Genomic DNA, 15,147 nt, shown 5'->3' on the forward strand with positions numbered 1-15,147 from the left:
GACTCAGTTGCCAACTTTGTTCTAAGCCCCTTATATAAATATGCAAATATATCATTCTATTTTTAGCCTTATGATTCAGGCCTACCATTGTAGAAATGTCTTTTTCCTAATCTTTTTAGGTGTTCTTTTGGGAAGATACACTTTGAATGGATGTCAAGTTTTCTTATTTGCAATTTTCAAAACACATATATTTTCATTTTTGAAGAGGTTACTTTTTACTTGTCGAACACTGCTTTTAGCAGATAAATAAATAAATAAATAAATAAAGTTAATTCAAAGCATGTTATTGAAAAATTAAAAACAAACAAGAAATGAAGGAGAGAAGGAGGATGGAGGGAAGTATCCTTACATTCTTAGAATTGTATTGTTGAAATACATGAAATCTGTTCTCTTTATATTAATTTAAAAAATTATAATAACATTTTATAGTCTCCAGTTTCTCATCTTCTTCCCCTTGCTCCCTAATTTTTCAAGGACTGCCAATTATATAATTATATTTTTATTTAGACCATTCAATACTACCATTAAAATCCATTCAAACCAAGGCACTTTAAAGTAAACAAATTTAATTTCTTAAGATTTTTTCATCAATCATCTATCACTTATTCACTGATTTCTGTTAGTTTTTATTATTATTAAAATGTAGTAAGTAGTTTGAAGAGGAAAAGCATGTCTCTGCCATCCATCTGACTTATTCCTTATAAATTTTTTTTTAATGATCATAATAAATTTTCAAGATTTATTAGAGTTTTAGCCTTCTTCACATTTCTTCAGCTCCATGTGACCATCTTTCATTCTGTTTCCTTTTTACTGAATTTTGTATGACTGTTTAAAGTGTGGGGAATGCATTGTGGCACAGTAGCTGATAAGTCATAGCTTGAAATGCCTGCAGCCCATATTGAAGTGCCTGGGATCAAATCCTAATTCTGCTTCTGGTACAGCTTCCTGCTAATGCACCTGGGAGGCAAAGGTGATGACTCAAGTATTTGAATCTCTGTCAGTATCATAGGTGGCCCAAATGGAATTCCTGCCTCTTGGCTTTGGCCTGGCCCATTCCTACCTGTTACCAACATTTGTGGAGTAAACTAGAGAATGGAAGATCAGTCTCTCCATCTCTCTCTTTCCCTCTCTCTCTCTCTCTCTCATTGTCATCCTGCTTTTCAAAAAATTAAAATGATTAAATAAGCATTTCAGAAAATAATGTTGAAATGATTGAATAGTTCTGTATGTGAATTAACCCTGTCTTCTTTTTTTCTCTTAGGTGTCATATATAATTTTGCAAGTAGAATTGGTTCTGAGAGACATTTTCAGCTCTTTTAATTTGTATCACTGTACCTTATTTTGAAAACTATTACTCTCAGAAAAGAGTAATGAAAATATCCTATATCTATATTTTAATTTCCGAGGGAACATCACATAAATCTGAAGTCTACCATTTCTTAGAAGTTTTCTCCTCCAAATAAAATTTCCTCTTCAGTAAAATAATGATGATAAACCCAATGATCACTAGAAAATTTCCTAGGAAAAGTATCTATAAATGAACACATCATCCATGATGCTGGATTATACTGATTTATACAAGCCAATTAGCATTTTACCTGTATAAACATAAGGAGATACTTTTATCAGACTAATTCAGGTAACAAGGAAATAAATATGAAGATATATATTTATATTAATTGATTGATGGATGTAAAAATTATGACCTATTTACAATGAAAAAATAAAATAGACCATTGTAGAATTACCAAGGAAATAACTATTGGGAGTGGATATAAATCTGCTACTAATTGGTAAATATTACTGTTCTCTAAGTTATTCTAATCAGAAATCTCAACGGGGAGGTTTTAATGACATAATTATTCTCTCCAATAAAATGACAATTAGCCTGCCTTCTATTGTTCTAATTGTTATTAACAGGATATTGACAGTGCTTAAATGCTAAGTATTGACAAGCTACTTTAGAAAAAAATCTTAACATCACACATGCAGACCCGATGATCTTGCTATTCCAAAAACACATTTAATTTAAAATTTCCTAAACTTAAAAAATTGATAGGTTCACTATCCAGATGGCTGCAACAGCTGCAGCTGGGATGATCCAAAGCCAGGAGCCAGGAGCTTCACCCGGGTCTCCCATGCAGGTGCAGGGGTCCAAGGACTTGGGCCATCTTCTACTGCTTTCCCAGGCCATAGCAGAGACCTGGATTGGAAGTGGAACAGTCGGGACTCGAACCAGTGCCCATATGCAGGCAGTGGCTTTACCTGCTATGCCACAACACCTACCCATTCTTTTAATCTTCATATTTAAAATGAATTTCCAGTAGACAATATGTAGTTTTATGTTTATTCAGTCTGGTAGTTTGGCATATTTGCAGGCATAGAATAAAGAGAAATATATCTTTCATAATAGAAGACTGAATAAATCTCTCTTTACTATTAATAGATATAGGAGCAAAATGTGAATTAAATCTATGTAAGTAAAAACAACATGTTCAAAACATAGGTTTAATTAATATCTGTAGAACTCTGCCTTTAGTCATTCTCCAGTTAGTAATTTGTTCACCTTAAGCATTCTTACAATATTAAAAAAAAAATTGAAAAATGGCAGAAAATGCATCCTTTGAAACAAGTTAAACCAAAATTAATAAGGATTTATGTCAAGGTGAAGGAAGTAGGCTATAATTTTCTCATTTCTTTTAAAAAGAACCGTAACTTTTTAAAATCACCAATCTGTTTTTTTCTTAGTTGTTTATAATATACATGACATTTCCATTTTTAAGAACTAATGAACATTATTGTTTTTAGGACAGAAAGTACAAATATCAAGACTAAAATTTACTGATTTTAAAACATATAAAAAGAATGCATACAATGCATATTATATTATTTACCAAAAATAAAATTAGAAATATAGAATGAATTTTTAAGCATTCATGATTTGGTGGTGGAGAGTCCAAGATAGCAGAATAGGGATGAGGTACTGTGCTAGGCTAGGGCTAAATTGTAAAAAAAGAAGAAAAAAAAGTTAAGGAAGTGTCCTCTCAGGGGAATTAGAGAAAGTTGCACTGGAAAGTATACAAAATAAAGAGGAGCACTGTGGAATGTGTGGAAGGTGCAGGTGTGCAGCAGGAACACAGACACAACACAGGACTTCAGCAACCAAGAGCCAGAGCGGGTGGCAGCCTGGAGATGAAGGTGAAGTGACAGCACACTACAGCAACCTGTGGTGATAGAGCTTGAGGGAGAGTGTGGTGTGAGTCCAGACTGGAGCCCTGGGGGCTAGCAGTTACACATGGACCCAGTGGAAGTAAAAGAGGCACATTTATCTCACCTGAGCCTCCTCATAATGGTACCCACTGTCCAGCTGAGAAAAGGTGAGTCCCATTCTGTGCTTTGGCGGCAGCTACAGATGCCTTTGTACATGAACATGGCAACTAGCTGAGACAGGATGCCATCTTCTTGGTAGTACTAGTGGCAGTGGCAGGGAGAGGGCAACAGACAGAAAATCAACAAAGAATCAAAGAAACAAGGGAAAAAGTTAATAAAAAGTATGGACCAAATTGACCTAACTGATATCTACAGAACTTTTTACCCCACAGTTGCAGAATACACATTCTTCTCATCAGTGCATGGAACTTTATCTAGGATCGACTGTATGCAAGACCATAAACCAAGTCTCAAAATTAAAAACATGAAATACAGCAAAAGCTGTGTTAAGAGGGAAGTTTGTAGCAATCGGCGACTACATGAAGAAATTGAAAAGGTACTAATTAAAAGAGCTATCAGTGCATATCAAGGATCTTGAAAAACAATAACCCAAACCCCAAATTAGTAGGAGGCAAGAAATAATTAAAATTAGAGAATAAACAAAATCGAAACAAAAAAATACAAAAGATCATTGAAATGAAGGGCTGTTTTTTAGAAAAATAAAGTTGGTGCACTATTGGCCCAACTAACAAAAAAAATATAGGCAGAAGACCCAAATCAATAAAATCAGAGATGCAAAAAGAAATGTAACAACAGATTTCATAGAAATAAAAAGAATCATCACAAATTACTACAAAGAGCTCTACGCCAAGAAATTGAGAAAACTAGAAGAAATGGATAGATTTCCGGATGTATACAATCTACTAAAATTAAGTCATGAAGACAGAAAACCTAAACAGAGCAATAACCAAGAAGGGAATTGAATTTGTAGTAAAGACCCTCCTAACTAAGGGAAGCCTAGGACCAAATGGTTTCACTGCTGAATTCTGCTAGACATTTAAAGAAGAACTAATTACTATTCTTTTCAAGCTATTGAAAACAATGAAAGGGAAGGAATCCTCCCAAACTCCTTCTATGAAACAAGCATCACCTTAATTAATAAACCAGAAAAAGCTACAACAGAGAAAGATACAGATCAATATCCTTGATGATCATAGATGCAAAAATCCTCAGTAAAATACTAGGCAGTTGAATCCAGTAACACATCAGAAAGGTCATTCAGGCCGGCGCCGTGGCTCAATAGGCTAATCCTCCACCTTGCGGCGCCGGCACACCGGGTTCTAGTCCCGGTTGGGGCGCCGGATTCTGTCCCGGTTGCCCCTCTTCCAGGCCAGCTCTCTGCTATGGCCAGGGAGTGCAGTGGAGGATGGCCCAGGTGCTTGGGCCCTGCACCCCATGGGAGACCAGGAAAAGCACCTGGCTCCTGGCTCCTGCCAGGATCAGCGCGGTGCGCCGGCTGCAGCGGCGGCCATTGGAGGGTGAACCAACGGCAAAGGAAGACCTTTCTCTCTCTGTCTCTCTCTCTCACTGTCCACTCTGCCTGTCAAAAAAAAAAAAAAAAAAAAAAAAAAAAAAAAAAGAAAGGTCATTCAACCAGACCAAGCGGTATTTATCCCTGCTATACAGGGGTGGATCAACATCACTATAACAAACCAAAGAACAAAATCCATATTGTTATCTCAATAGATGCAGAGATCATTTGAAAAAATCCAATATTCATGATCAGAACCTTAAGAAAATTGGATGTGGAAGGAACATTTCTCAACACAATCAAGGTAATTTATGACAAACCCATGGCCAGGATCCTAATGAATGGGGAAAGGCTGGAAGCATTCTCCCTAGTATCCAGAACCAGACAAGAATGTCCATTCTCACCACTGCTATTTATTATAATCCCGAAAGTTTTAGCCAGAGCCATTAGACAAGAAAAAAGAAGTCAAAGGGCTACAAATTGGAAAGGAGGCAGTCAAGCTGTCCCTGTTTGCTGATGACATGATTCTATATATAGGGGATCCAAAAGTCTCCATTGAAAGATTATTGGAACTCTAGAATCTAGAAGGGTTTGGTAATGTGACAGGATATAAAATCAACACATAAAAATCAATAGCCTTTGTATACACAGACAGTTCAATGGCTGAGAAAGAACTTCATGATCAATCCCTTTCATAGTAGTCACAAAAACAATTAAATACCTGGAATAAATTTAACAAAGGGTATCAAAGATCTTTATGATGAAAGTTACAAAACATTAAAGAAAGAAGTAGAAAAATACATAAAAATGGAAAACTCTTCCATGTTCATGAATTAGAAGAATTAATATCCTCAAAACGTTCATACTACCAAAAGCAATTTACAGATTGAAGGTGATCCCGATTAGAATACCAATCACATTCTTCTCAGATCTAGAAAAAGTGATGCTAAAATTCATATGGAAACACAATAGACCTTGAATTGCTAAAGCACTATTATATAATAAAAACAAAGCCAGAGCAAAACAATACGAGATTTCAAGACATGTTATAGGTCAGCTATAATCAAAACAGCCTGGTACTGGCACAAAAACAGATGAATAGACCAATGGAACAGAATGCAAACTCCAGAAATCATTCCATGCATGTACAACCAACTTATGTTTGACAAAGGAGCTAAAATCAATCCCTTGAGCAAGGACAGCCTCTTCAATAAATGCTGCTGAGAAAACGGAATCTCCACATGCAGAAATATGAAACTAGACTCCTACCTTACACCTTGCACAAAAATTCACTCAAAATGGATCAAATACCTAAATCTGCAACCCCATACTGTCAAGTTTCTACAGATCATTGAGAGAACTTTGCAAGACTTTGCCATAGGCAAAACTTCTTGGAAAAGACCCCAGAAGTACAGGCAATCAACCAAAATTGACAAATAGGATTACATCAAATTGAGAAGCTTCTGCACTGCAAAAGAAACAATCAGCAAAGTGAAAAGGCAACCAACAGAATGGGAGAAAATATTTGCAACAATGCAACTGATAAAGGGTTAATATTCAGGCAGAGCACAAGAAATTCAACAACAACAAAAAATCAAGTTAAGAAATGGACAAAGGACTTTCATTGACATTTTTCAAGAGAGGATATTCAGAACCAAGAGACACTTGAAAAAATGATCAGGATCATTTACCATCAGGGAAAAGCAAATAAAATCCACATTGAGACTTCACCTCACTCAAGTTAGAATTGCTCCCATCTAGAAATAAACAAACAACAAATGCTGGCAAGGATGTTGGGAACAAAGTACCCTAATTCACTGTTGGTGGAAATGTAAATGGGTGCAGCAACTGTGAAAGACAGTATGGGAATACCTCAGAATTCTGAATATAGATCTACCATATGGCCCAACCATCACCCCTGGGAATTTACCCAAGGGAAATGAAATCAGCATATGAAAGAGTGATCTATATCCCCATGTTTATTCCAGCACAAATCACAATACCAAGATATGGAATCAAACCAGATGTCCATTAACTGTTGACTGGATAAATAAATTACGGTATGTTTACCCTATGGTGTACTGCTTGGCTGTTAAAAATGACATCATGTATTTTGCAACAAAATAGATGCAACTGGAAACCGTTAAACTTAGTTAAATAAGCCTGTCCCCAAAAGACAGGTAACATATGTTTTTCCTGATCTGAGGCAACTAATAGCATATCTAAATGCAATATATTGGAGTGAGATGGACATTTTGAGATTCGATGATTATTTACAGACTTTGTCTCTTTTGTTTAGGATCAGTGTTTTTTTTTTTCTACATGCTATTTGTTGAACACTTTTACTTAGTCTAGGGTTATCTTTACTATCATAAAGTAAACTGAAGGTAGATCTTTGTAGAAATTAAGAGTGATAATGATAGAGGGAGGAGGAAGAAGAGTTGAAATGTGAGTGGCAGGGAGAGTAGAGGGATAGTATCACTATATTCCTAAATCTGTATATATGAAATACATGAAACTTGTATAACTTAAATAATTTTTTTAAAAAAGCATTCACAATTTAAGAATTTTTAAGTAATAACTTCCATAGAACTCGTAACTCAGTTAAAACATTATAATGTAAATGAAAAATACCTGTAACTGAATGAAAATACTAGTCATTAAAATTTGTAGAACAAGGGGGCAGTGCTGTAACGTAGCAGGTGAGGCCACTGCCTGAAGTGCGGGCATCCCATATGGGCGCCAGTTCAGATCCTGGCAGCTTCACTTCCCATCCAGTTCTCTGCTATAGGCTGGGAAAGCGGTAGAATATGGCCCAATTCCTTGAGTCCCTGCACCCGTGTAGGAGACCTGGAAGAGGCTCTTGGCTCCTGGTTCAGATCGGTGCAGCCCCAGCTGTTGCAGCCAACTGGGGAGTGAACCAGCAGATGGAAGACCTTTTTCTCTCTCTGCCTCTCCTCTCTCTGTGTAACTCTTTCAAATAAATAATAAAAAAAAAAAATTAAAAAGTTGTGAAACAAATTCAAATAAGCTATCTAAAGGAAATTTATACCCTCAGAAACTTTTAAAGGGAAAAATGGATGAATATGAATTAATTAGACAATGAAATAAAGAAGTTAAAAGAGGACAATGGAATAAGCCCAAAGAAATAATGGTATCATCTTATAGTAATAAAGTATTATTATTAAAATTGAAAATACAATTATAAGAAAAGGTAAAACAGAACAAAGGATTATATTTTGGGATATAAATGTAAATAAAAATTCTTTATGCAGTGTATCAAAGGAAATCAAATTAAGTTTTATGGAGGAAAAATCAATCATACAAAACAATAATTATATAAATTTTGAAATGTAGGCAAAAGTCTAAGATTACTGTAACAGTAAAATTTGGTTATGAACACAAGGAAAAATAGGAATCCCACCAGATAGAAATCTTTAGAAAACCTTATCAGAGGCTGACATTGTGGCTTACTGGATAAAGCCACTGCCTTTGATGTCAATTAGTGTTACGGTTGATCTGCTTCTGATTCGGCTCCCTGCTAATAGCCTGGGAAAGCAGTGGAGGATGACCTAAGTGTTTGCCACCCATGTGGGTGATCTGGAAGAAGCTCCTGGCTCCTGTCTTTGACCTGGCTCAGCACTGGTCATTGGGGTCATCTGGGGAGTGAAATAGTGAATGGATGGAAGATCTCTCTCTCTCTCTCTCTCTCTCTCTCTCTCTCTCCTTCCTTTCTCTCTCTGTAACTCTTATTTTCAAATAAATAAATAAATCTTTATAAAAAATACCTTATCAACAAATTTATGTTTCAACACAAACTTTTCATTTTCTAGAGTACGGAAAAAGGATCCTTTCCTCCAAATAATTATATGTTATTAAAATCTTAATAAATTTGGAAAAGAAAATATAGTACTAATCTTAACTTATAAGGTGCAACACAAACTTAAATAAAGAAGGTTTATCATATTCAAGTTAGATTTACCATAAGGATACAAAACTCTACATGTTAGAAAGTCAGTTATCTATGTAGTTAAATTGAAAGGGATTAGCCATAATATGATTTCAGTAGAAACAGAAAAAAAATTTAGATCCTTACATTTAATTTAAAAAAATTGGGAATATCAAGGGAAATGTCTTTAATTGAAAAACATAAAAATAAAAGCAGTTGGGATCATTTATGTACCTTTTTAACTTCAGAAAAGAATTCTCGTTCTTTAGCATTCATGGTAAAATACATATTGGCTTTTTGAGCCACATGGTCTGGAAAGATATATTTATGTCTTCAGAAGGCTAATAACTGCTCAAAATAACTTTTGCCTCTGCCAAACAGATATGTTTACTTGGTGCTGATGTTATTAATAAATAAATTGTCAATTCCATACCTTGCATGCTGTATTTATTCACACATACGCAGTTAGGTTATAGGCAGAGTTACTGGCATGCTACATGACATTGATAATGCCTTCTTTTGAAAGAGTTTGAATAAATAGGATATGTGATATTCTCAGAAAGTTCTGTTTCTTGTTATCAACAAATTTAGTACTATTAATTACACTTCCTTGCTGTATTATCTTAATTAAGGGACAGTTAATCGCTAATAAATTAGATTTTTTACCATGGTTGGTGATTTCTAATTGCATATCATGTTATTCGATACTCTTCAATCAAGGAATAACAATCAATAAAAAGGATATGTTGAAATTTAGTGATGATATAGTGTAGTAAAAAAAAGTCCCTATGTCAACACTTGCAGAAGGTTTGCTTTTGTTTTTTTTTTTTTTTCCTACTTAATCTATCAAGACTCACCTTTGCAGCAGTTAATTCTCAAGGTACTCACAGTAAATTCTTATCCAAAGAGTTTTCCTTATTAATTTTCTGAAGAAACAAAGATGTCTGGGTTGATCTGTATTTTACCTGGCCTAGGCTGTTCATTAATGTCAATAGAAAAGTTCATGAGCTGTAAAATCCTGAGGTTAAAATAAAGTAGCTATTACAAGGATACCTTCTGTTCTAAAATAAGAGGCGCACAGAGAAACTTACTCTTCTGAATATCCTTGCTTAGTGGTTCAGAAATGATATATTTTTAAACTGTTTTCTAGACCACGTAAATGCTTCTTCACATCTTTTATCACATTCCTTGCAACAAACTCATGGGAAAAATCACTCTGAATAGAAGCTCACATATTTCGTCTTCTGAAGATTTGTATTTCAGCTGAATTTTTTCTTTCAATACAGAAAAAAATTACTTTCTCGAAATGTTTTCTTTATTGTTTTTCTATGCACTGTGGGTTTTTTTTTGTAGGAATAAAAATATGATAAGGAGTACTTTGTCTCTTTGTATTTTGATGTGATGTAAGGAGTCTTTTTTACTGCCAGCCAAAGACCAAACAATCATTTTAATATATAGGACAAAGAAGACCAAAACAAATTTACTCATTGTCAAAGGTCATAAATATTTCCTAGTATATAATAAAGATCCTTTTCTAATTTTTTCATCAAATTAATGTAATTATTTGCAGTGAATTTTATTAACATTCTCATCCTTTAACCTTTCTTAGATTTGCGAGCATAAATACACTATTGCTTGATGTCTTGAGTAAATTACCCAGCCTCAATTTCTGTTTGCCCTTGAATAGACCAGTAAGTTGTAGAGGCAGCAGCTGCCCACATTTGGTTATGAGAATGTCTGCTACTGTGTAGTGGAAATGGGTTTGATAATAAACTCATTTTCTATATACATTCAAATTCAGAAAAGCCTTGGCTTACTTGATATATCTCACATGATTGCTGAAGTTACATTTGGTTAGAAAGAGCTTATACTGAGTATTACCTGAATAGTGTATTTTATCTCTCATGAAAATTAGTTTCTTTCATGCTCACTTGCCATCCCAGACTTATGCCTGGCAATGCACTACTACCTTTTGGGTTAATTGGAACCCCATTTTCTATGAATATATTAGCAATTGCAACAATGTAGGCCCCAAGCTGTAGAACACCTCAAAGTAGCAGAGTTTTATTTTTCACTCACATAATAGATGGTATTTGTTTGTGTGTGGTTTTTTTCTTTTCTTATAATGACTTATATTTTATTTGGAAGGCTGAATGACAGAGAGAGGGGGAGATAGAGAGATTTTCATCTGCTAATTCCCTCTTCCCAATAGCTGTAACAGGCAGATCTGGGCCAGACAGATGCCAGGAGCCAGGGACTCTATCCTGGTCTCTTTTGTGGATACGAGGGGCCCAATTACTTAGGCCATCTTTCCATGTTTCTTGAGTGCATGAGCATGGAGCTGGATCAGAAGCAACACAGCTAGTCTTGGGACAGGCACTGTGATATGGGATGCAGGCATCAATAGACTGCCCCTGTGTGTATTTTTTCATCTGGTGATTCAGGGTTCCAGCTAGTTCTATATTTACAATTCACCATCGTCTAGGGCAACACGGTTCAATAAAATTTGTTCAATTATGTATTATTATGTAGTACCTACTAGCTATATGGCTGTTGAACACTTGAAATGTAGCTAGTGTGAGGAACTGAATTAAAAGCATATTTAATTTTAATTAATTTAAATATAAGTAGCCATAAGGGGTTAGTGGCTATTATTTGTACAGTGTAAATATAGGGCTTTCCTTTTACGATGTGTATCCAATTGGGAAAAGGGGAGAAAGGATGATTTTAGGAAAGCACAGCCACTTCATGAAGCCTCAATCTGGAAGACACAACTTCTTCACTGACATTTTATTATTCAGAGCCCACTGACATTACATTGTCCAGACCCCTGAGCTGAAAGAAACGCAATCTTTCTGTGTGGCCAGTGGGAGGAGCATGGGGATTACTCAGATTTTAGCGGGAGGCCAGCATCTCCTCTACACACTGAGCAATGGCACAGAGCTAGCTGCTCATATTTTCTCTCTGGTTGCTATTTAATGGCGTGTGCTGATCAGTTGTACTAACCTCATGTATGGCTGTTTTCCAAAAAACACCCTTTCTGGGGAGCTTCATCTTCTATTCTGATAAAATGTGAACTCTGCTCTTTCTCTATGCCTGTTTTAAAACTAGGCTTTCCGGCCGATGCTGTGGCTCACTAGGCTAATCCTCTGCCTGCGGAGCCAGCACCCTGGGTTCTAGTCCCGGTTGGGGCACCAGTTCTGTCTCGGTTACTCCTCTTCCTGTCCAGCTCTCTGCTGTGGCCCAGGAGGACAGTGAAGGATGGCCCAGGTCCTTGGGCTCTGCACCCACATGGGAGATCAGGAGGAAGCACCTGGCTCCTGGCTTCAGATCGGTGCAGTGCAGCGGCCGTAACGCGCTGGCCGTAGCGGCCACTTGGGGGTGAACCAACGGAAAAAGGAAGACCTTTCTCTCTCTCTCTCTCTCTCTCTCTCTCTCCCCTCTCTCTCTGTCTAACTCTGCCTGTCAAAAAAATAAAAAATAAAAAAAAATAAACTAAGCTTTCCAAATACATTTTATAAGTACCTTCCAGGGCTGATGGTATCTAACCAATTGTATCCTAAATATACAAGGTAAATCTGTGTGTGCATACATGTATGATTCCTAAATTTACGTTAATACATTTTATTCACTTTGTGTATTTTTCCTGTGTAGTTTTATCAGCAAGTATTATTTCATTAGGGAACTTAACAGTAGGAATTTAAATGAAGAAGTTACTTAAAGTGGTCATAGGAAATGATCAAAGATGATATTTCGAAACTTTACTTTTGGGAAATTTTTAAATTGTCAGGTTTTTTTTTTCTTCTGGTGTTTTTTGAATATCTTTTCCTAAATGCAGATGTTGCTTTGTGCAAATTTTGAGTAATAGAAAAAGAACTAAACAACTAAAATGGGACAAAGAATATTCGTGACAGACTTTTGAATAAAGAGATGTGCAACTTTCTGACTGTTTTACTTTCTTAAATTTTGCACATGCTCATTTAATTTCTTTTCCAGAAACTATTTCTTTCAAGCTATTACCAAGGAATATTTGTTCAGAAATGAATCAGAAATTCAAAACATATCATCTAGATGACAGAAATGTTAAGATGCCATATGCTATAATTACCATGTATAGTGATTCCTCAAAGAAAACAGATTGATATGTGACTTATGCAACAAGAAATAAAATAAAAGTTGGTAGGATTGGCTCATTATGTAGTTATAAACTACAGTGTAGTAATCTTGAATGATTCATTTATCAAATATATCAGATATCTTTAATATATAGTTTGAGCTTCTATTGTAAAGAACATTTTTTCCATAAATATTGAGTTGGTACTATTTAGATTATTATCTATTGCTTACCTAGCCTGGTAAGAATATTTATTTAAAATGCTCTAATGAATCTGACAGTGACCTGAAAGATAAGTAATAATCCTGCATTACAAATTGTAGAATGCTGTAAAACCCTACTTTTCATCATTATTAAAATTGTTGAGATTTTACAGCAGGAAGACAGATGTAAAGTAGGATATATATTATTTAAATTTCCCATCAAATAATTAATTCAGTTATTTAATTTGCTCATTGCATACTAGGCATATTGTTTTTCCAGGTGTAGGGTTTGAGAGAAAGATGCCTAAGTCCCAATGCTCTTCCAGTTCACCAATATATTGCTTTTTCATAGTTCCTACCAATCTAAATTTAGTATGTCTGTGAATGTGTTTCCCTTATAAAATAGATGGTAAACTGACTTTAGGAAGGTCTAGTGAGGAGAATTCTGTGTGACTATATTCACTTGATTTAAGTTCAGAGAATATTAGAAAATAGAGTCACAGCCTTTGTGAAGGAGACACTGCTGTGATGAATAAGAGCCACCCTGGGACAGCGCCGCGGCTCACTACGCTAATCCTCCTCCTTGTGGTGCCGGCACACCGGGTTCTAGTCCCGGTCGGGGTGCCGGATTCTGTCCCAGTTGCCCCTCTTCCAGGCCTGCTCTCTGCTGTGGTCAGGGAGTGCAGTGGAGGATGGCCCAAGTGCTTGGGCCCTGCACCCGCATGGGAGACCAGGATAAGCACCTGGCTCCTGCCATCAGATCAGCGCGGTGCGCTGGCCGCAGCAGCCATTGGAGGGTGAACCAATGGCAAAGGAAGACCCTTCTCTCTCTCTCTCTCTCTCTCTCACTGTCTGCTCTTTTTGTCAAAAAAAAAAAAAAAAAAAAAAAAGAAGAAGAGCCACCCTGGATAAATGAGTGGTCGCCCTTGAATGAGAGGAGAAATTTCCTAGGACTAACCCAACAATCAAAATATTGGGGACCTGGGGGAATACTGTTCCATCCATCCCACTGCCACATTCTTTGTGGTATATTTGATAATGTAAAAAATTTTATATTGTAGTCCCAAATCCCATCTTTTGAAGGCATAATATTTATCATCAGAAGGGCAAAGGTTTACCAGTAGGAGAGAAGTGGCAGGTAGTAATTTTGAAGTATCACCTGATGTTTTTTGGTTTCTAGTACTTCTTTCTGTTCCCTAATTATTTCTTTGTGGCTAATAAGCTTTTGTTGCTTTGAGGAATGTTGTATAATAAAGAGAAATAAAGAGAGTTTAAGTGGTAGGATGCTTTGGAATAAGTAGTGTTCAACCTTAAGCCATTATGACAACAGAGTCCAAACTATTACAAATTACTCAATATTGTCTTCAGTCAAAACATGAGATATGAGGAAAGTACCGTTGTTAGAGCCAAATTTACCCCCCCCCCAAATAAATAAATAATCACTATGGCTCAAAGGAAATGTAGAAGTATCAGAAATGTAGGAGTATCAGAATGTAGAAGATTAGAAAAGACAATATGAAATTCAGGAATTTGAGTGGAACATAAAAAATCAAAGATGGAGAATTATTTAAGTAAATAAAAAATGAGAACATACACTAAATGAAGTTTCAAAAGGAGATTCTGGTAAGATCATCAAAGGTTTTGAATCTGATGTGAGATTTTATTCTTTGGTCACTAAAAGGCTTTGGAACCATAAGGTAACCATGTTGATACTGAACCACTATAGGTAAGATGGCAATGCAATGTGTCCCCTGAAAATAAACCATCCTGGGGCCGGTAAAAGGGACTGCTTTCAATAATTAGAAGTGGCAAAACTTAGAGTGTCCCAGAAAAAAGCTGTGTTCATCAGAGAATTGAAACAAGAAAAGGGAGTATGTGTTGGTCTAGCCATGAAGTGTGAGGAATTGGATTACACTGAAAAGGGAGAATAAAATCAAAGCAATTGGTTAAAAGTCAGAAATAGAGACAGATGGACAAGACTTTGAATTTTCTCAGCTATGGCTTGAAGTATGGGTGAAATCATGCCTATTCTGATTAGATGTGTATAAGATAAAATTTTACCATAAAATTAGTAATTCAATTTTACTAGATTAAAATTCAATGTTTACCAGAGAAAACAAAAAATAGTGTGGCTATAATG

The 15,147-nt window shown here is 35.8% G+C and overlaps 1 long non-coding RNA gene across 1 annotated transcript in view; it reads left to right on the forward strand.

The window, feature by feature from the left end:
- Window positions 1–15,147, forward strand: part of LOC127483820 (uncharacterized) — an 80,630-nt gene that overhangs the window by 35,851 nt on the left and 29,632 nt on the right. The window lies entirely within an intron of this gene.

This window comes from Oryctolagus cuniculus, chromosome 12 (genome assembly GCF_964237555.1).
Source record: "Oryctolagus cuniculus chromosome 12, mOryCun1.1, whole genome shotgun sequence".
NCBI lineage: Eukaryota > Metazoa > Chordata > Mammalia > Lagomorpha > Leporidae > Oryctolagus > Oryctolagus cuniculus.